General features: G+C 42.7%; 1 long non-coding RNA gene across 1 annotated transcript; it reads left to right on the forward strand.

Annotated features, from left to right (window-relative positions):
- Nucleotides 1-3,121: 3,121 nt before the first annotated feature.
- Nucleotides 3,122-18,523, forward strand: LOC115178286 (uncharacterized). The gene is made up of 2 exons (XR_003872595.1): nt 3,122-3,301; nt 18,345-18,523. It is a non-coding gene; the product is annotated as an uncharacterized LOC115178286 (long non-coding RNA).
- Nucleotides 18,524-21,037: the final 2,514 nt, after the last annotated feature.

Raw genomic sequence — 21,037 nt, forward strand, 5'->3', positions numbered from 1 at the left:
CTGTGAAGGCATGGAACTGGTGGAACTGGAGAAGAGCTGACGGCCTAGCGACCACTGAACCGTTATTGGAGTCAGTCGCGGGGAAAAGTTGAACAACTGAATCACTGAATAAACTGATTCACTGAGTCACTGAAGAAACTAAGTCACTGAGTCAATGGTATCTCTGAACCACTGAATAAACTGATTCACTGAGTCACTGAATAAACTGATTCACTGAGTCACTGAGTCAATGTTATCTCTGAATCACTGAATAAACTGATTCACTGAGTCCCTGAATAAACTGTATAACTGATTCACTGAATCAATGGGATAACTGAGTCAATGGTATCACTGAATCATTGAATCATGACTGACTCTAATTGGCTGTCTTGAACTTAACACTGATTCTGTAGCCCTTCCCATGATTATACCAAGGAAAGGTGTGTGTATGTGTGTGTGTGTGTGTGTGTGTGTGTGTGTGTGTGTGTGTGTGTGAGTGTGTGTGAGAGAGAGAGAGAGAAATACGCTCTTGAAAAAGAGATTTTAAATCTCAATGAGCCCTTCCTGGTTAAATAAAGGTTAAATGAAAAATAAAAAAAACATTTTTTATTCTGTTCTATTATTGTAGTCAGTCGTGTCCATATATATATACACTGCTCAAAAAAATAAAGGGAACACTAAAATAACACATCCTAGATCTGAATGAAAGAAATAATCTTATTAAATACTTTTTTCTTTACATAGTTGAATGTGCTGACAACAAAATCACACAAAAATAATCAATGGAAATCCAATTTATCAACCCATGGAGGTCTGGATTTGGAGTCACACTCAAAATTAAAGTGGAAAACCACACTACAGGCTGATCCAAATTTGATGTAATGTCCTTAAAACAAGTCAAAATGAGTCTCAGTAGTGTGTGTGGCCTCCACGTGCCTGTATGACCTCCCTACAATGCCTGGGCATGCTCCTGATGAGGTGGCGGATGGTCTCCTGAGGGATCTCCTCCCAGACCTGGACTAAAGCATCCGCCAACTCCTGGACAGTCTGTGGTGCAACGTGGCGTTGGTGGATGGAGCGAGACATGATGTCCCAGATGTGCTCAATTGGATTCAGGTCTGGGGAACAGGCGGGCCAGTCCATAGCATCAATGCCTTCCTCTTGCAGGAACTGCTGACACACTCCAGCCACATGAGGTCTAGCATTGTCTTGCATTAGGAGGAACCCAGGGCCAACCGCACCAGCATATGGTCTCACAAGGGGTCTGAGGATCTCATCTCGGTACCTAATGGCAGTCAGGCTACCTCTGGCGAGCACATGGAGGGCTGTGCGGCCCCCCAAAGAAATGCCACCCCACACCATGACTGACCCACCGCCAAACCGGTAATGCTGGAGGATGTTGCAGGCAGCAGAACGTTCTCCATGGCGTCTCCAGACTGTCACGTCTGTCACATGTGCTCAGTGTGAACCTGCTTTCATCTGTGAAGAGCACAGGGCGTCAGTGGCGAATTCGCCAATCTTGGTGTTCTCTGGCAAATGCCAAACGTCCTGCACGGTGTTGGGCTGTTAGCACAACCCCCACCTGTGGACATCGGGCCCTCATACCACCCTGATGGAGTCTGTTTCTGACCGTTTGAGCAGACACATGCACATTTGTGGCCTGCTGGAGGTCATTTTGCAGGTCTCTGGCAGTGCTCCTCCTGCTCCTCCTTGCACAAAGGCGGAGGTAGCGGTCCTGCTGCTGGGTTGTTGCCCTCCTACGGCCTCCTCCACGTCTCCTGATGTACTGGCCTGTCTCCTGGTAGCGCCTCCATGCTCTGGACACTACGCTGACAGACACAGCAAACCTTCTTGCCACAGCTCGCATTGATGTGCCATCCTGGATGAGCTGCACTACCTGAGCCACTTGTGTGGGTTGTAGACTCCGTCTCATGCTACCACTAGAGTGAAAGCACCGCCAGCATTCAAAAGTGACCAAAACATCAGCTAGGAAGCATAGGAACTGAGAAGTGGTCTGTGGTCCCCACCTGCTGAACCACTCCTTTATTGGGGGTGTCTTGCTAATTGCCTATAATTTCCACCTGTTGTCTATTCCATTTGCACAACAGCATGTGAAATTTATTGTCAATCAGTGTTGCTTCCTAAGTGGACAATTTGATTTCACAGAAGTGTGATTGACTTGGAGTTACATTGTGTTGTTTAAGTGTTCCCTTTAATTTTTTGAGCAGTGTATATATATATACGTTTAATATAATTCTTGAAAATAAAATAAAATCGTTGAAAAAATTATAAACTTTTTGTTAGAAAAAAATAAAAAAAATAATAAACTTTCCCCTCAACTGCGTTACACACTCCGGCCAGCAGACGGCGATGTGGGTCTTTCAGGCAGGTCTTCCCCGGGTGTCAGGCGCTCGTCGACGGGATCCTTCTTCAACAACAAGCTATTCGGTCCTCACTAGTTACCACAGTCACAAAGACATAACGACGGCAAACCCCGCCCATTTCTACAACCTCACTTCTAAAAAAAAAAAAATCTGATATTTTTTTGTTTTCTTTCTTAACCACATTACTAACCTTATACCTAACCTTTAACTTTTTAAATTAAGACCCAAAAAATAAAATAAAAATAGCATTTTTTAAAAACATTTACCGTAGCCAATTCCGACTTTGTGGCTGTGGTAACTAGTGACAACCCAGCGACGTTATTTTATAGTTCATTGACAAACTGGTCAGCCTCCTCGGTAGCTTGCTAGCCGAAATATTAACGCGTTTTAATGTATATTAGTATTTAGTGTTTTCAACACACTTCTGTCGTCTAGCTAATTATACAATTTCATTGCATATTTACGTTGTTATTAGTTAGCTAACGTAGCTGGCTGGCTTGTTAAGTTAGCATTAGCCTAGCTAGCTAACGTAGCTGGCTGGTTGTTGAGTTAGCATTAGCCTAGCTAGCTAACGTAGCTGGCTGGTTGTTGAGTTAGCATTAGCCTAGCTAGCTAACGTAGCTGGCTGGTTGTTGAGTTAGCATTAGCCTAGCTAGCTAACTGTGAGCTAACATCCCCGACCATGAGTTCACCAAGCTACTCGCCTCCTGTTGAAGAAGAGGAGGAGGAGGAGGAGGTCTGCTGGACGGAGAAAGAAGGTCTGTGGCTGAATGTTGTCGTGAAAGAGGAGAAGGAAGAGGAGGATGTCACAGTAACAAAAGTAGAGGATGAGGATGTTACAGTGAAAGAAGAAGAGGATACCGTTCTTGGAGTGAAGGAGAAGGGAGAGATAACTGTCACATTGGAAGATGAAGAGACAGGAGAACGGATTAACACCAGTAAGTACTGTCTTTAAAAACACAATCTCACACTGCAGTTGTTGAATTAAAGGGCAAGGTAACACAGTCACACTCCCACTATCAAAACGGCCGTATATTTTGTTGTAGCCCTGAAGAATCCAATACCAGCCCATCCCACTACTTTAGCCCTGAAGGATCCAATACCAGCCCATCCCACTACTTAGCCCTGAGGGTCCAATACCAGCCCAGCCCACTACTTTAGCCCTGAGGGATCCAATACCAGCCCATCCCACTACTTTAGCCCTGAGGGATCCAATACCAGCCCAGCCCATCCCACTACTTTAGCCCTGAGGGATCCAATACCAGCCCAGCCCACTACTTTAGCCCTGAGGGGTCCAATACCATCCCATCCCACTACTTTAGCCCTGAGGGATCCAATACCAGCCCATCCCACTACTTTAGCCCTGAGGGATCCAATACCAGCCCAGCCCACTACTTTGGCCCTGAGGGATCCAATACCAGCCCAGCCCACTACTTTGGCCCTGAGGGGTCCAATACCAGCCCATCCCACTACTTTGGCCCTGAGGGATCCAATACCAGCCCAGCCCACTACTTTGGCCCTGAGGGATCCAATACCAGCCCATCCCACTACTTTAGCCCTGAGGGATCCAATACCAGCCCAGCCCACTACTTTAGCCCTGAGAGATCCAATACCAGCCCATCCCACTACTTTAGCCCTGAGAGATCCAATACCAGCCCATCCCACTACTTTAGCCCTGAGGGATCCAATACCAGCCCAGCCCACTACTTTAGCCCTGAGGGATCCAATACCAGCCCAGCCCACTACTTTAGCCCTGAGGGATCCAATACCAGCCCAGCCCACTACTTTAGCCCTGAAGGATCCAATACCAGCCCAGCCCATCCCACTACTTTAGCCCTGAGAGATCCAATACCATCCCAGCCCACTACTTTAGCCCTGAGGGGTCCAATACCAGCCCATCCCACTACTTTGGCCCTGAGGGATCCAATACCAGCCCATCCCACTACTTTAGCCCTGAGGGGTCCAATACCATCCCATCCCACTACTTTGGCCTTGAGGGGTCCAATACCAGCCCATCCCACTACTTTGGCCCTGAGGGATCCAATACCAGCCCATCCCACTACTTTGGCCCTGAGGGATCCAATACCAGCCCATCCCACTACTTTGGCCCTGAGGGGTCCAATACCATCCCATCCCACTACTTTGGCCTTGAGGGGTCCAATACCAGCCCATCCCACTACTTTGGCCCTGAGGGATCCAATACCAGCCCATCCCACTACTTTAGCCCTGAGGGGTCCAATACCAGCCCATCCCACTACTTTGGCCCTGAGGGGTCCAATACCAGCCCAGCCCATCCCCCTACTTTGGCCCTGAGGGGTCCAATACCAGCCCAGCCCATCCCACTACTTTAGCCCTGAGGGATCCAATACCAGCCCAGCCCACTACTTTGGCCCTGAGGGATCCAATACCAGCCCATCCCACTACTTTGGCCCTGAGGGGTCCAATACCAGCCCATCCCACTACTTTGGCCCTGAGGGGTCCAATACCAGCCCATCCCACTACTTTGGCCCTGAGGGATCCAATACCAGCCCATCCCACTACTTTGGCCCTGAGGGGTCCAATACCATCCCATCCCACTACTTTGGCCCTGAGGGGTCCAATACCAGCCCATCCCACTACTTTGGCCCTGAGGGTCCAATACCAGCCCATCCCACTACTTTGGCCCTGAGGGGTCCAATACCATCCCATCCCACTACTTTAGCCCTGAGGGGTCCAATACCAGCCCAGCCCACTACTTTAGCCCTGAGGGGTCCAATACCATCCCATCCCACTACTTTGGCCCTGAGGGATCCAATACCAGCCCATCCCACTACTTTGGCCCTGAGGGGTCCAATACCATCCCATCCCACTACTTTAGCCCTGAGGGGTCCAATACCAGCCCAGCCCACTACTTTAGCCCTGAGGGGTCCAATACCAGCACAGCCCACTACTTTAGCCCTGAGGGGTCCAATACCAGCCCAGCCCACTACTTTAGCCCTGAGGGGTCCAATACCAGCCCATCCCCACTACTTTAGCCCTGAGGGGTCCAATACCAGCCCATCCCACTACTTTGGCCCTGAGGGGTCCAATACCAGCCCATCCCACTACTTTAGCCCTGAGGGATCCAATACCAGCCCATCCCACTACTTTGGCCCTGAGGGGTCCAATACCAGCCCATCTCACTACTTTGGCCCTGAGGGATCCAATACCATCCCATCCCACTACTTTGGCCCTGAGGGGTCCAATACCAGCCCATCCCACTACTTTGGCCCTGAGGGATCCAATACCAGCCCATCCCACTACTTTGGCCCTGAGGGATCCAATACCAGCCCATCCCACTACTTTGGCCCTGAGGGATCCAATACCAGCCCATCCCACTACTTTAGCCCTGAGGGGTCCAATACCAGCCCATCCCCCTACTTTGGCCCTGAGGGGTCCAATACCAGCCCATCCCACTACTTTAGCCCTGAGGGATCCAATACCAGCCCATCCCACTACTTTGGCCCTGAGGGGTCCAATACCAGCCCATCCCACTACTTTGGCCCTGAGGGATCCAATACCATCCCACCCCAACTACTTTGGCCCTGAGGGGGTCCAATACCAGCCCATCCCACTACTTTGGCCCTGAGGGGATCCAATACCAGCCCATCCCACTACTTTGGCCCTGAGGGGTCCAATACCATCCCATCCCACTACTTTGGCCCTGAGGGATCCAATACCAGCCCATCCCACTACTTTGGCCCTGAGGGATCCAATACCAGCCCATCCCACTACTTTAGCCCTGAGGGGTCCAATACCAGCCCATCCCACTACTTTGCCCTGAGGGTCCAATACCAGCCCATCCCACTACTTTAGCCCTGAGGGGTCCAATACCAGCCCATCCCACTACTTTAGCCCTGAGGGGTCCAATACCAGCCCATCCCACTACTTTAGCCCTGAGGGGTCCAATACCAGCCCATCCCACTACTTTAGCCCTGAGGGGTCCAATACCAGCCCATCCCACTACTTTGGCCCTGAGGGATCCAATACCAGCCCATCCCACTACTTTGGCCCTGAGGGGTCCAATACCAGCCCATCCCCCTACTTTAGCCCTGGAGGGGTCCAATACCAGGTCCAATACCAGCCCAGCCCACTACTTTGGCCCTGAGGGGTCCAATACCAGCCCATCCCACTACTTTGGCCCTGAGGGGTCCAATACCAGGAATGATGGAATCCTTTTTCTCTCAAAACAAAAAATGAAAGTCTAGAGAAGAGAGCATTTATTGATGTAAACACAAACGCCTTGCAACCCAAAGGTTGTGAGTTCGAATCTCATCACAGTCAACTTTTCAACAACTTACAATTTTTTTGGTTGCTACTTTACAACTGCTTAGCATGTTAGCTAACCCTTCCCCAATCCCCTTTAACCTGACTCCTACATGTAACCTTTAACCCCTAGCTTAGCTAACGTTAGCCCCCTAGCTGCTTAGCATGTTAGCTAACCCTTCCCCAATCCCCTTTAACCTGACTCCTACATGTAACCTTTAACCCCTAGCCTAGCTTACGTTAGCCCCCTAGCTGCTTAGCATGTTAGCTAACCCTTCCCCAATCCCCTTTAACCTGACTCCTACATGTAACCTTTAACCCCTAGCCTAGCTAACGTTAGCCCCCTAGCTGCTTAGCATGTTAGCTAACCCTTCCCCAATCCCCTTTAACCTGACTCCTACATGTAACCTTTAACCCCTAGCTTAGCTAACGTTAGCCCCCTAGCTGCTTAGCATGTTAGCTAACCCTTCCCCAATCCCTTTAACCTAACTCCTAAATTTAACCTTTAACCTCTCTGGTACATGTGGGACGAACTCGTCCCACCTACGTAACAGCCACTGAAATCCAGTGGCGCGATTTTTGAATCGTTAGAAATGCTATAACTTCAATTTCTCAAACATATGACTATTTCACAGCTATTTAAAGACAAGAATCTCGTTAATCTAACCCCACTGTCCGATTTCAAAAAAGGCTTTACAACAAAAGCAAAACATTAGATTATGTTAGCAGAGTACCCAGCCAGAAAAAATCAGACACCCATTTTTCAAGCTAGCATATCATGTCACATAAACCCAAACCACAGCTAAATGCAGCACTAACCTTTTATAATCTTCATCAGATGACACACCTAGGACATTGTGTTATACAATACATGCATGTCTGTTCAATCAAGTTCATATTTATATCAAAAACCAGCTTTTTACATTAGCATGTGACGTTCAGAAAAAGCATAACCACCGCAAACTTCCGGTGAATTTACTAACAGTTTGCTAAATTACTCACGATAAACGTTCACAAAAAGCATAACAATTATTTTAAGAATTATAGATACATTACCCCTCTATGCACTCGATATGTCCGATTTTAAAATAGCTTTTCGGATGAAGCACATTTTGCAATAATCTAAGTACATAGCCCGGCATTACAGGGCTAGCTATTTAGATACCCACCCAGGTCAGCATCCACCAAAATCACATTTCCTATAAGAAAGATGTTCTTACCTTGCTTGTTCTTCATCAGAATACACTGCCAGGACTTCTACTTCAATAACAAATGTTGGTTTGGTCCCAAATAATCCATCGTTATATCCAAACAGCGACGTTTTGTTCGTGAGTTCTAGAATGCTTTTTCGCGGTGTCGCGCATGGCGCATTGGCGTGTCAAAAATGTCTAAATATTCCATTACCGTACTTCGAAGCATGTCAACCGCTGTTTAAAACCAATTTTTATGCCATTTATGTCGTAGAGAAGTGATAATATTCCGACCGGGAGTATGCATTGAGCCTAAACAGCCGAATAAAATTTCTCCTCAGAAGCGACTCATGCACGCGCATCATTGAAAGGTCCTCCGAGCATCCACTTACAAAAGGCGATAATATGTTTCAACCTGAGGTTCCCTCGTAAACCTTCAGTTATTTCGCGGGCTCTGAGAGCCTATTGGAGCCCTGGGAATTGTCACGTTACAGCTAAGATCCTTACTTTTCAATAAAAAGAGGTAAGACGCACGACTCCTTGTCAGACAGGGTACTTCCTGCTTGAAACCTTGTCAGGTTTTTGCCTGCCATAGGAGTTCTGTTATACTCACAGACACCATTCAAACAGTTTTAGAAAATTCAGAGTGTTTTCTATCCAAACCTGAACAATAATATGCATATTCTAGCTTCTGAGTTGGTGTAGGAGGCAGTTAAAAATGGGAACATATTTTTTCCAAAATTCTCAATACTGCCCCCTATACCAAACAGGTTAACCCCTAGCCTATCTACCGTTAGCCAATGCCAATTTATTTGACAATTTCTACCAATCTGCTTGCCGGTTATGGTTTTCATATCCACATCCTGTTCCTCTTATAGAATATCAGATCGACAGTATAGTCCTGTTCCTCTTATAGAATATCAGATCAACAGTATATTCCTGTTCCTCTTATAGAATATCAGATCAACAGTATAGTGGAGCTGCTGTTCCTCTTATAGAATATCAGATCAACAGTATAGTCCTGTTCCTCTTATAGAATATCAGATCAACAGTATAGTCCTGTTCCTCTTATAGAATATCAGATTAACAGTATAGTCCTGTTCCTCTTATAGAATATCAGATCAACAGTATAGTCCTGTTCCTCTTATAGAATATCAGATCAACAGTATAGTCCTGTTCCTCTTATAGAATATCAGATCAACAGTATAGTCCTGTTCCTCTTATAGAATATAAGATCAACAGTATAGTCCTGTTCCTCTTATAGAATATCAGATCAACAGTATAGTCCTGTTCCTCTTATAGAATATCAGATCAATAGTATAGTGGAGCTGCTGTTCCTCTTATAGAATATCAGATCAACAGTATAGTCCTGTTCCTCTTATAGAATATCAGATCAACAGTATAGTCCTGTTCCTCTTATAGAATATCAGATCAACAGTATAGTCCTGTTCCTCTTATAGAATATCAGATCAACAGTATAGTGGAGCTGCTGTTCCTCTTATAGAATATCAGATCAACAGTATAGTGGAGCTGCTGTTCCTCTTATAGAATATTAGATCAACAGTATAGTGGAGCTGCTGTTCCTCTTATAGAATATCAGATCAACAGTATAGTCCTGTTCCTATTATAGAATATCAGATCAACAGTATAGTCCTGTTCCTCTTATAGAATATCAGATCAACAGTATAGTGGAGCTGCTGTTCCTCTTATAGAATATCAGATCAACAGTATAGTCCTGTTCCTCTTATAGAATATCAGATCAACAGTATAGTGGAGCTGCTGTTCCTCTTATAGAATATCAGATCAACAGTATAGTCCTGTTCCTCTTGTAGAATATCAGATCAACAGTATAGTCCTGTTCCTCTTGTAGAATATCAGATCAACAGTATAGTGGAGCTGCTGTTCCTCTTATAGAATATCAGATCAACAGTATAGTCCTGTTCCTCTTATAGAATATCAGATCAACAGTATAGTGGAGCTGCTGTTCCTCTTATAGAATATCAGATCAACAGTATAGTCCTGTTCCTCTTATAGAATATCAGATCAACAGTATAGTGGAGCTGCTGTTCCTCTTATAGAATATCAGATCAACAGTATAGTGGAGCTGCTGTTCCTCTTATAGAATATCAGATCAACAGTATAGTCCTGTTCCTCTTATAGAATATCAGATCAACAGTATAGTGGAGCTGCTGTTCCTTTTATAGAATATCAGATCAACAGTATAGTCCTGTTCCTCTTATAGAATATCAGATCAACAGTATAGTCCTGTTCCTCTTATAGAATATTAGATCAACAGTATAGTCCTGTTCCTCTTATAGAATATCAGATCAACAGTATAGTCCTGTTCCTCTTGTAGAATATCAGATCAACAGTATAGTCCTGTTCCTCTTATAGAATATCAGATCAACAGTATAGTGGAGCTGCTGTTCCTCTTATAGAATATTAGATCAACAGTATAGTGAAGCACCTAATATATAAACAGTACTGGCACCTATTTCAGTCAAAGTCAAGTAGTGCTGGGATTTTTTAATTTTTTAAAATACATTGAGGAACTATTGTCATATATGGAATCATGTAGTAACCAAACAAGTGTTATAGATTTAAGATTTTTCAAAGTAGCCACCCTTTGCCTTGATGACAGCTTTGCACACTCTTTGCATTCTGTCAACCAGCTTCACCTGGAATGTTTTTCCAACAGTCTTGAAGGAGTTCCCACATATGCTGAGCGCTTGTTGGCTGCTTTTCCCTTCACTCTACGGTCAAACTCATTCCAAACCCATGCAGAGATTATCCGTTCACCTACTCTGCGTCTCACAAAGACACGGCAGTAGGAACCAAAAATCTTCAATTGGGACTCATCAGCCCAAAGGACAGATTGTCACCGGTCTCGTGTTTCTTGGCCCAAGCAAGTCTCTTCTTCTTACTGGTGTCCTTTAGTAGTGGTTTCTTTGTAGAAATTCGACCATGAAGGCCTGGGGGCGGCAGGTAGCCTAGTGGTTAGAGCGTTGGGCCAGTAACCGAAAGGTTACTAGATCGAATCCCCGAGCTGACAAATCTGTCGTTCTGCCCCTGAACAAGGCAGTTAACCCACTGTTCCTAGGCCGTCATTGTAAATAAGAATTTGTTCTTAACTGACTTGCCTACCGTAATTTCCAGACTATTAAGCGCACCTGAATATAAGCCGCACCCACTGAATTTAAAAAAAAATATTATTTTGAACAAAAATAAATAGGCTTTAACGATACATGGCTTGTAACAAAAAATAAAAATTAGCAGTAAGCTTTAGTTGTCTTTTTGCACTGAGTGAATTCCTCACGCTGCTGTTTCCAACGTCTTATCATCGACTCATTAAGACCAAGCTCCCGTGCAGCAGCTCTATTTCCTTTTCCAACAGCCAGATCAATCGCCTTCAACTTGAAAGCTGCGTCATATGCATTTCTCCGTGTCTTTGCCATGATGAGGGTGACAAAATGACTACCGTAATCAGAATGATGGGAAGTTTGAGAGCGCTCGATTTAATCTAAACAGTAAACAAAAAAGTTGTTTGACCTTAACCCGTTCGGCAATTTCATTGGTCTGAAAGCTTCATGCCGCCAAAAAACTGAGCACATCACAGAATGTTATTTATTAATTTTTTTTGATTGAAAGCGGGAAAAATCCATATATTAGCCGCGTCATTGTTTAAGGCGCGATATTCAAAGCGTTGGAAAAAAGTTGCTGCTTATAGTCCAGAATTTACGGTAGTTAAATAAAGGTAAAATTAAATTAAATTTAAAAAATCAGTTGATGTTGAGATGTGCCTTGAACTCTGAAGCATTTATTTGGGCTGCAATTTCTGAGGCTGGTAACTCTGATTAACTTATCCTCTGCAGCAGAGGGAACTCTGTTTCTTCTTTTCCTGTGGCGGTCCTCTCGAGAGCCATTTTCATCATAGCGCTTGTTGGTTTTTGGGACTGCCACAGGAAACTTTCAAAGTTCTTGAAATGTTCCGCATTGACTGACCTTCTTGTCTTTAAGTAATGATGGACTGTCATTTCTCTTTGCTTATTTGAGCTGTTCTTGCCATAATATGGACTTGGTCTATTACCAAATAGGGCTATCTTCTGTATACCACCCCTACCGTGTCACAACACAACTGATTGGCTCAAACGCATTAAGAAAGAAAGAAATTCCCCAAATTAACTTTTAACAAGACACGCCTGTTAATTGAAATGCATTCCAGGTAACTACCTCATGATGCTGGTTGAGAGAATGCCAAGCATGTGCAAAGCTGTCAAGGCAACGGGTGGCTACTTTAAAGAATCTCAAATATAAAATATATTTTTATTTGTTTAACACTTTTGTGGTTACTACATGATTCCATATGTGTTATTTCATAGTTTTGATGTCTTCACTATTATTCTGCAATGTAGAAAATAGTAAAAATAAAAACCCTTGAATAAGTAGGTGTTCTAAAACTTTTTGACGGGTAGTGTGTGTGCATAGTCGATGTATCAAAACCATCCCGAACGGTACAGTGGTCTCACGGTATCGTACCGCACCAAAACTCACGGTTCGGTTATACAGCACAGTGGTGTGACGGTACGGTTTCGATACATCGACAAAATAAATGCCTGAGAAAATATGTCATTTGTATTTAGATTTTCCATTTATTATAGTAATAAAGTATAGCTTTATTAGTAGCTTGAATTCCCAGGAGCATATTTATTTATTTATTTATTATTTCACCTTTATTTAACCAGGTAGGCAAGTTGAGAACAAGTTCTCATTTACAATTGCGACCTGGCCAAGATAAAGCAAAGCAGTTTGACAACATACAAAAACACAGAGTTACATATGAATTCCCAGAGTTCCTCTGTCCAGTATCTGTGTTCTTTTTGCCCATCTTAATCTTTTCTTTTTATTGGCCAATCTGAGATATGGCTTTTTCTTTTTTGCAACTCTGCCTAGAAGGCCAGCATCCCGGAGTCACCTCTTCACTGTTGACGTTGAGACTTGCGTTTTGCGGGTACTATTTAATGAAGCTGTCAGTTGAGGACTTGTGAGGCATCTGTTTCTCAAACTAGACACTAATGTATTTGTCTTCTTGCTCAGTTGTGCACCGGGGCCTCCCACTCTTTCTATTCTGGTTACAGCCAGTTTGTGCTGTTCTGTGAAGGGAGTAGTACACAGCATTGTACGAGATCTTCAGTTTCTTGACAATTTCTCGCATGGAATAGCCTTCATTTCTCAGAACAAGAATAGACTGACGAGTTTCAGAAGAAAGTTCTTTGTTTCTAGCCATTTTGAGCCTGTAATCGAACCCACAAATGCTAATGCTCCAGATACTCAACTCGTCTAAAGGCCAGTTTTATTGCTTTTTTAATCAGAACAACAGTTTTCAGCTGTGCTAACATAATTGCAAAAGGGTTTTCTAATGATCAATTAGCCTTTTTAAAATTACTAACTTGGATTAGCTAACACAACGTGCCATTGGAACACAGGAGTGATGGTTGCTGATAATGGGCCTCTGTACGCCTATGTAGATATTCCATAAACAATCAGCAGTTTCCAGTTACAATAGTCATTTACAACATTAACTTCTCTAGGGTAATGTGGGACACCATTTTAAAGATAATCTTCTCATTAATCTAACCACACTGTCTGATTTCAAAAAGGCTTTACGGCGAAAGCATAACATTAGATTATGTTAGGACAACGCCTAGACAAGAAAAACCACACAGCCATTTTCCAAGCAAGGAGAGGCGTCACAAAAACCAAAAATACAGCTAAAATTAATCACTAACCTTTGATGATCTTCATCAGATGGCACTCATAGGACTTCATGTTACACAATACATGTATGTTTTGTTCGATAAAGTTCATATTAATATCCAAAAACCCAATTTTACATTGGTGTGTGTAATGTTCAGAAATGTTTTGCCTCCCAAAACTTCCGGTGAATGAGCACATCAATTTACAGAAATACTCATCATAAACGTTGATAAAATATTCAACTGTTATTCAAAGAATTATAGATACACTTCTCCTTAATGCAACCGCTGTGTCAGATTTCAAAAAAGCTTTACAGCGAAAGCACACTTTGCAATAATCTGAGTACGGCGCTCAGTCACAAAACCAAACCCGCCATTTTATGGAGTCAACAAAACTCAGAAATAATAATATAAATATTCACTTACCTTTGATGATCTTCATCGGAATGCACTCCCAGGAATCCCAGTTCCACAATAAATGTTCATTTGTTTCGATAAAGTCCATATTTATGTCCAAATACCTCCTTTTTGTTCACGCGTTCAGTCGAGTATTCCAAATGCACTGTGCTTGCGCAGTTTGTTCAGACGAAAAGTCATATTACAATTCGTAGAAACATGTCAAATGATGTGTAGAATCAATCTTTAGGATGTTTTTATCATAAATCTTCCATAATATTCCAAACGGACGATTCCTTTGTCTTCAAAAAGGAAAAGGAACACAGCTAACTCTCACTGGAGCGTGCCACTGAGCTCATGTCATTTTCTCAGTCATCTGATTCCAAGACCTCTTATTCTCTCCCCATTCACAGTAGAAGCATGAAACAACGTTCTAAAGACTGTTGACATCTAGTGGAAGCCTTAGGAAGTGCAAAATGACCCCACAGACACTGTATATTGGATAGGGAATCACTTGAAAAACTACAAACCTCAGATTTCCACACTTCCTGGTTGGATTTTTCTCAGGTTTTTGCCTGCCATATGAGTTCTGTTATCCTCACATACATCATTCAAACAGTTTTAGAAACTTCAGAGTGTTTTCTATCCAAATCTACTAATAATATACCTAATATAATAGGCTCAGTTGGTAGAGCATGGTGTTTGCAATGCCAGCATGGTGTGTGCAACGCCAGGGTTGTGGGTTCGATTCCCACGGGGTGCCAGTACAAAAAAAAGAACAAGAAAAAAAATGCATGAAATGAAATGTATGATATGTAGGATCCTTTAGAGCCAAAGTAGTGAGATGGCCTGGTGTAGGATCCTTTAGAGCCAAAGTAGTGGAATGGCCTGGTGTAGGATCCTTTAGGGCCAAAGTAGTGGGATGGCCTGGTGTAGGATCCTTTAGGGCCAAAGTAGTGGGATGGCCTGGTGTAGGATCCTTTAGGGCCAAAGTAGTGGGATGGCCTGGTGTAGGATCCTTTAGGGCCAAAGTAGTGGGATGGCCTGGTGTAGGATCCTTTAGGGCCAAAGTAGTGGGATGGCCTGGTGTAGGATCCTTTAGGGCCAAAGTAGTGGGATGGCCTGGTGTAGGATCCTTTAGGGCCAAAGTAGTGGGATGGCCTGGTGTAGGATCCTTTAGGGCCAAAGTAGTGGGATGGCCTGGTGTAGGATCCTTTAGGGCCAAAGTAGTGGGATGGCCTGGTGTAGGATCCTTTAGGGCCAAAGTAGTGGGATGGCCTGGTGTAGGATCCTTTAGGGCCAAAGTAGTGGGATGGCCTGGTGTAGGATCCTTTAGGGCCAAAGTAGTGGGATGGCCTGGTGTAGGATCCTTTAGGGCCAAAGTAGTGGGATGGCCTGGTGTAGGATCCTTTAGGGCCAAAGTAGTGGGATGGCCTGGTGTAGGATCCTTTAGGGCCAAAGTAGTGGGATGGCCTGGTGTAGGATCCTTTAGGGCCAAAGTAGTGGGATGGCCTGGTGTAGGATCCTTTAGGGCCAAAGTAGTGGGATGGCCTGGTGTAGGATCCTTTAGGGCCAAAGTAGTGGGATGGCCTGGCTCCCAAGTGGTGCAGCGGTCTAAGACACTGCATCTCAGTGCTAGAGGCGTCCCTACAGACCCTGGTTTGATTCCAGGCTGTATCACAACCAGCCATGATCAAGAGTACCATAGGGCGAATCACAATTGGCCCAACGTCCTCCGGGTTTGGCCAGGTAGGCCATCATTGTAAATAATAACTTGTTCTTAACTGACTTGCCTAGTTAAATAAAGGTTAAATAAATAAAAATGTTAATTTCCCTGTGGCTCAGTTGGTAGAGCATGGTGTGTGCAACGCCAGGGATGTGGGTTTGATTCCCACGGGGGCCAGTACAATTATTATTTTTTTATGTATGAAATGTATGTATTCACTACTGTAAGTCGCTCTGGATAAGAGCGTCTGCTAAATGACTAAAATGTAAATGTAAATCTTAGCTTCTGGGCCTGAGTAGCAGGCAGTTTACTCTGGGCACCTTCTTCATCTGGACGTCAAAATACTGCCCCCTACCCAAGAGAGGTTAACAATGTCTACACTGTATTTCTGATCAAGTTGATATTTTATGTAATTTTCTTTAAAAAATAAGGACATTTCTAAGTGTGACAACTTTTGAACGGTAGTGTGCATGTATGTTTTGTAGCTCAGTTGGTAGAGCATGGTGTTTGCAACGCCAGGGTTGTGGGTTCGATTCCCACGGGGGGCCAGCACAGAAAAAAAAAAATTTATGAAATGTAAGTCGCTCTGGATAAGAGCGTCTGCTAAATGACTAAAATGTAAAAATGTAAATGTAATGCGTGTACATATATACAGGTGAAGTCAGAAGCTTACATACACTTAGGTTGAAGTCATTAAAACTCGTTTTTCAACCACTCCACAAATTTCTTGCTAACAAACTATAGTTTTGGCAAGTCGGTTAGGACATCTACTTTGTGCATGACACAAGTAATTTTTTCAACAATTGTTTACAGACGAATTATTTCACTTATAACTCACTGTTTTACAATTCCAGTGGGTCAGAAGTTTACATGCACTAAGTTGACTGTGCCTTTAAACAGCTTGGAAAATTCCAGAAAATGATATCATGGCTTTAGAAGCTTCTGATCTGTAAATTGACCATTTGAGTCAATTGGAGGTGTACCTGTGGATGTATTTCATGGCCTACCTTCAAACTCAGTGCCTTGACATCATGGGAAAATCAAAATAAATCAGCCAAGACCTCAGAAAACAATTGTAGACCTCCACAAGTCCGGTTCATCCTTGGGAGCAATTTCCAAACGCCTGAAGGTACCATGTTCATCTGTACAAACAATAGTACGCAAGTATTTAACACCATGGGACCACGCAGCCGTCATATCGCTCAGGAAGGAGACGCATTCTGTCTCCTAGAGATTAACATACTTTGGTGCGAAAAGTACAAATCAATCCCAGAAAAACAGCAAAGGACCTTGTGAAGATGCTGGAGGAAACAGGTACAAAAGTATCTATATCCACAGTATAATGAGTCCTATATCGACATAACCTGAAAGGCCGCTCAGCAAGGAAGAAGCCACTGCTCCAAAACCACCATAAAAAAAGCCAGACTACGGTTTGCAACTGCACATGGGGACAAAGATCGTACTATTTGGAGAAATGTCTTCTGGTCTGATGAAACAAAAACAGAACTGTTTAGCTATAATGACCATCGCTATGTTTGGAGGAAAAATGGGGAGGATTGCAAGTCGACAAACACCATCCCAAACGTGAAGCACGGGGGTGGCAGCATTATGTTGTGGGGGTGCTTTGCTGCAGGAGGGACTGGTGCACTTCACAAAATAGATGGCATCATGAGGTAGGAAAATGATATTGATGTATTGAAGCAACGTCCCAAGCTATCAGTCAAGAAGTTAAAGCTTGGTCGCAAATGGGTTTTCCAAATGGACAATGACCCCAAGCATACTTTCAAAGTTGTGGCAAAATGGATTAAGGACAACAAAGTCAAGGTATTGGAGTGGCCATCACAAAGCCCTGACCTCAAACCTATAGAAAATTTGTGGACAGAATTTGTGGACAGAACTGAAAAAGCTTGTGCGAGCAAGGAGGCCTACAAACCTGACCTAGTTACACCAACCAACTCTGTCAGGAGGAATGGGCCAAAATTCACCCAACTTACTGTGGGAAGCTTGTGGAAGGCTACCCAAAACGTTTGACCCAAGTTAAACAATTTAAAGGCAATGCTACCAAATACTAATTGAGTGTATGTAAACTTCTGACCCACTGGGAATGTGATGAAAGAAAATAAAAGCTGAAATTAAATAATTCTCTCTACTATTATTCTGACATTTCACATTGTTAAAATAAAGTGTTGATACTAACTGACCTGCTAACACTGGGGAATTTTTACTAGGATTTTAAATATTAGAAATTGTGAACAACTGAGTTTACATACACCTTAGCCAAAATACATTTAAACATCCGACTTCAACTGTACATATATGGCGGCCATTTTAGAAAGGGGCCTATATATATTGGCAACAGAGTCGTCTGTCACACTGCTCAGGGGTTCAGCAACTGTAATAACTTTCTAGCCTACATATATAATATGTATATTATACATATATAACTCATCGATGATCTCCTCTGTGATTTATTATTATTATTATTTATTACTTTATTATTATTTATTATTATTATTTATTATTATTATTAATTATTATTATTATTATTATTATTTATTATTATTATTTATTATTATTATTTATTACTGTTGTGGGCCTTTTAACCATCTGTATGACTTTGTTGTTCACACAGGAGAGAGACGTGACTATCGTGGGTCCTCTGGGGAGCCTCAAAAACATCATGATGCTGACGAGAAAGAGAAGAGTCTCTCCAGATCAAAACATGTCAAGAAACACCAGCGGAGACCCAAAACGAAAAGTCACTGCTGCTCTGATTGTGGGAAGAGTTACTTAAGATCAGATTCACTGAAACTACACCTGAGAAGTCACACTGGAGAGAAACCTTTTAGCTGCTCTGACTGTGGGAAGAGATTCACCTCCTCGGCAGATCTTAAAAGACATCAGAGAATCCACACAGGAGAAAAACCTTTTAGCTGCTCTGATTGTGGAAAGAGTTTTGTTTCGTCAGGACATTTAAAATCTCACCAGAGAACACACAAAGTAGAGAAACCCTATAGCTGTACTCAATGTGGGAAGAGTTTTACTCACTCAAGCAGCTTGATAGTACACCAGAGAACACACACAGGAGAGAAACCTTATAACTGTGATCAATGTGGGAAGAGTTTTCTTTCCTCTGGTCGTCTGACAATACACCAGAGAACACACACAGGAGAGAAACCTTACAGCTGTGATCAGTGTGGGAAGAGTTTTACTACATCTAGCCAGCTGACTTTGCACCAGAGAACACACACAGGGCAGAATCCTTATAGCTGTACTGAATGTGGGAAGAGTTTTACTCAGTCAAACAGCCTGGTATCACATCAGAGAACACACACAGGAGAGAAACCTCATAGCTGTAATCAATGTGGGAAGAGATACTCTGATAAAAGATCTCTGATTAAACATCAGAAAATTCATGAAGGAGTTGTTTCATGATATCAATGAATTAATGTCACAATGTAGAATGTTTTAACATTGTAGTAGGAGTATTTTAATGATGTCACAATGTAGAACCCTAAACGTTTGCCCCCTGTTCTATTGATTTCAACATGATATGGATATTAGCCTCAGGGGGAAAATCCAGGCTCTGAATTGAAAGAGTACTATTTATGTGATTTAACAAAAAGTGACTAACACAAAAAGAGTTGTGTTATACTTACCACGTTGGTGATCCACTGGAATCAAAATGCAGCACTTCAAAATGTATCTGGCTGTTTTCTACAAGTAGTCCTCTAACCAGGGATGTACACATTATTCCCAGATTCTGTGTGATTTTTGAGCTGTTAGTTTTAACAGGACGTGCAACCTCATCTCCCTCCTGTCGTACAATTGATTTCAACATGATATCGATGAGTGATGACAAATAAGTGTTGTGTTCCTTTGTTTAGTGACCCCAACATTTAAATGCATCACTCCAAAATGTAGCTGACTGTCTTCTGCAGATTGTCCTCTAACCAGTGAGGTAAAATATATCTCCCATTTCCATTTGTTTGTTTTAGTTGTTAGTTTCAACAGCACGCACAACTGATTTCCCTCCTAATCGATATCAGTGATTTATTGCTACTTGTCAAAACAACAGTGTTTCTGGTGCTTGTGCAGTTTATAAGGAGCTTGTTTAAAAAATACAAGTAATATGATTATTGTGGCAGATGTTTGTGTATGTATTACATTTTATGTTTAGGTTTTCAATTTATCACAAACTGTTTCTGCATTTGGACTATTGATTTGGACACGTTTAAACTGTGACATTGGGGATATCTCACCTAGCAAAATGTCGATGAAAATAAGACTATGCCCGATGTACAATATAAGTTTGGTTTTAGTTGAAAAGAAAACAATTTAATTTCAACATACTTACAGCCTATACACATAGTCGCAGTACAATAATCAATTATATGAACAATCCTACATCACTCCAGTATTTATTTACAACATTCAAGTACTAATTGTCTTTATTCCACTACTGAAGAAGCATGACTCAAACATTAAGCCTGACAAAAGATACATTTTATGCCTCACCATTAAGTGAATTATTGCTAATACATATTAACAAAGGGGTGTACATTTGGTTTTTATATTTCATGTTTAATATTCATTTAAGATTTAGTAATCATAATTATTTATGCAACCAACTGACAATTTTTGGTACAATTATATTGACATTGTTGCCCTGCTTTTAGAATATCTGGGTTCATTCTCAGATGTGCCAACCCAAATGTACTAGAGCATGACATTGGGGACTGGGCCCCGATCCAACAACATGCCTATCTAGTGAACCCTGAAAAGAGAGAGAAGCTCTGCAGTGAGGTGGAAAGTTACTACAGATATTGCAGGAGTTTCCTCTTGAAATCAGTCATGTCTGTGGTAAGGACAGACATGGTTTCTGATTGTCTCAAGGGTGGGCAGTCAAAAAGATTTGTGTTTTGTCAGTGCATTACCATGGATTACAATTTATTTTGACTGCACGTTTTTCCGTATTGGAGATGAGTTTTGTTTGGGCTCGTTCCAAGGGGATGAGAGTTCTAGAAGCTAGTGAGTTTTAGGAATATGAGAGTTCTAGAAGCTAGTGAGTTTTAGGATTCTATAGTAAGAAAAAGGATGAAAAAATATTTTGATTGTATATTATTATTTAGAAATGTGTTTTTCTTGTTTTTAAATGTTGACACTTCTCGCTCGTTAGCACGTATAGCCCGTTAGCACGTTTAGCTCGTTAGCACGTCTAGCTCGTTAGCACGTACAGCCCGTTAGCACATCTAGCTCGTTAGCCCGTCTAGCTCGTTAGCCCGTCTAGCTCGTTAGCCCGTCTAGCTCGTTAGCCCGTCTAGC

Source organism: Salmo trutta, chromosome 38 (assembly GCF_901001165.1).
Source record: "Salmo trutta chromosome 38, fSalTru1.1, whole genome shotgun sequence".
Classification (NCBI taxonomy): domain Eukaryota; kingdom Metazoa; phylum Chordata; class Actinopteri; order Salmoniformes; family Salmonidae; genus Salmo; species Salmo trutta.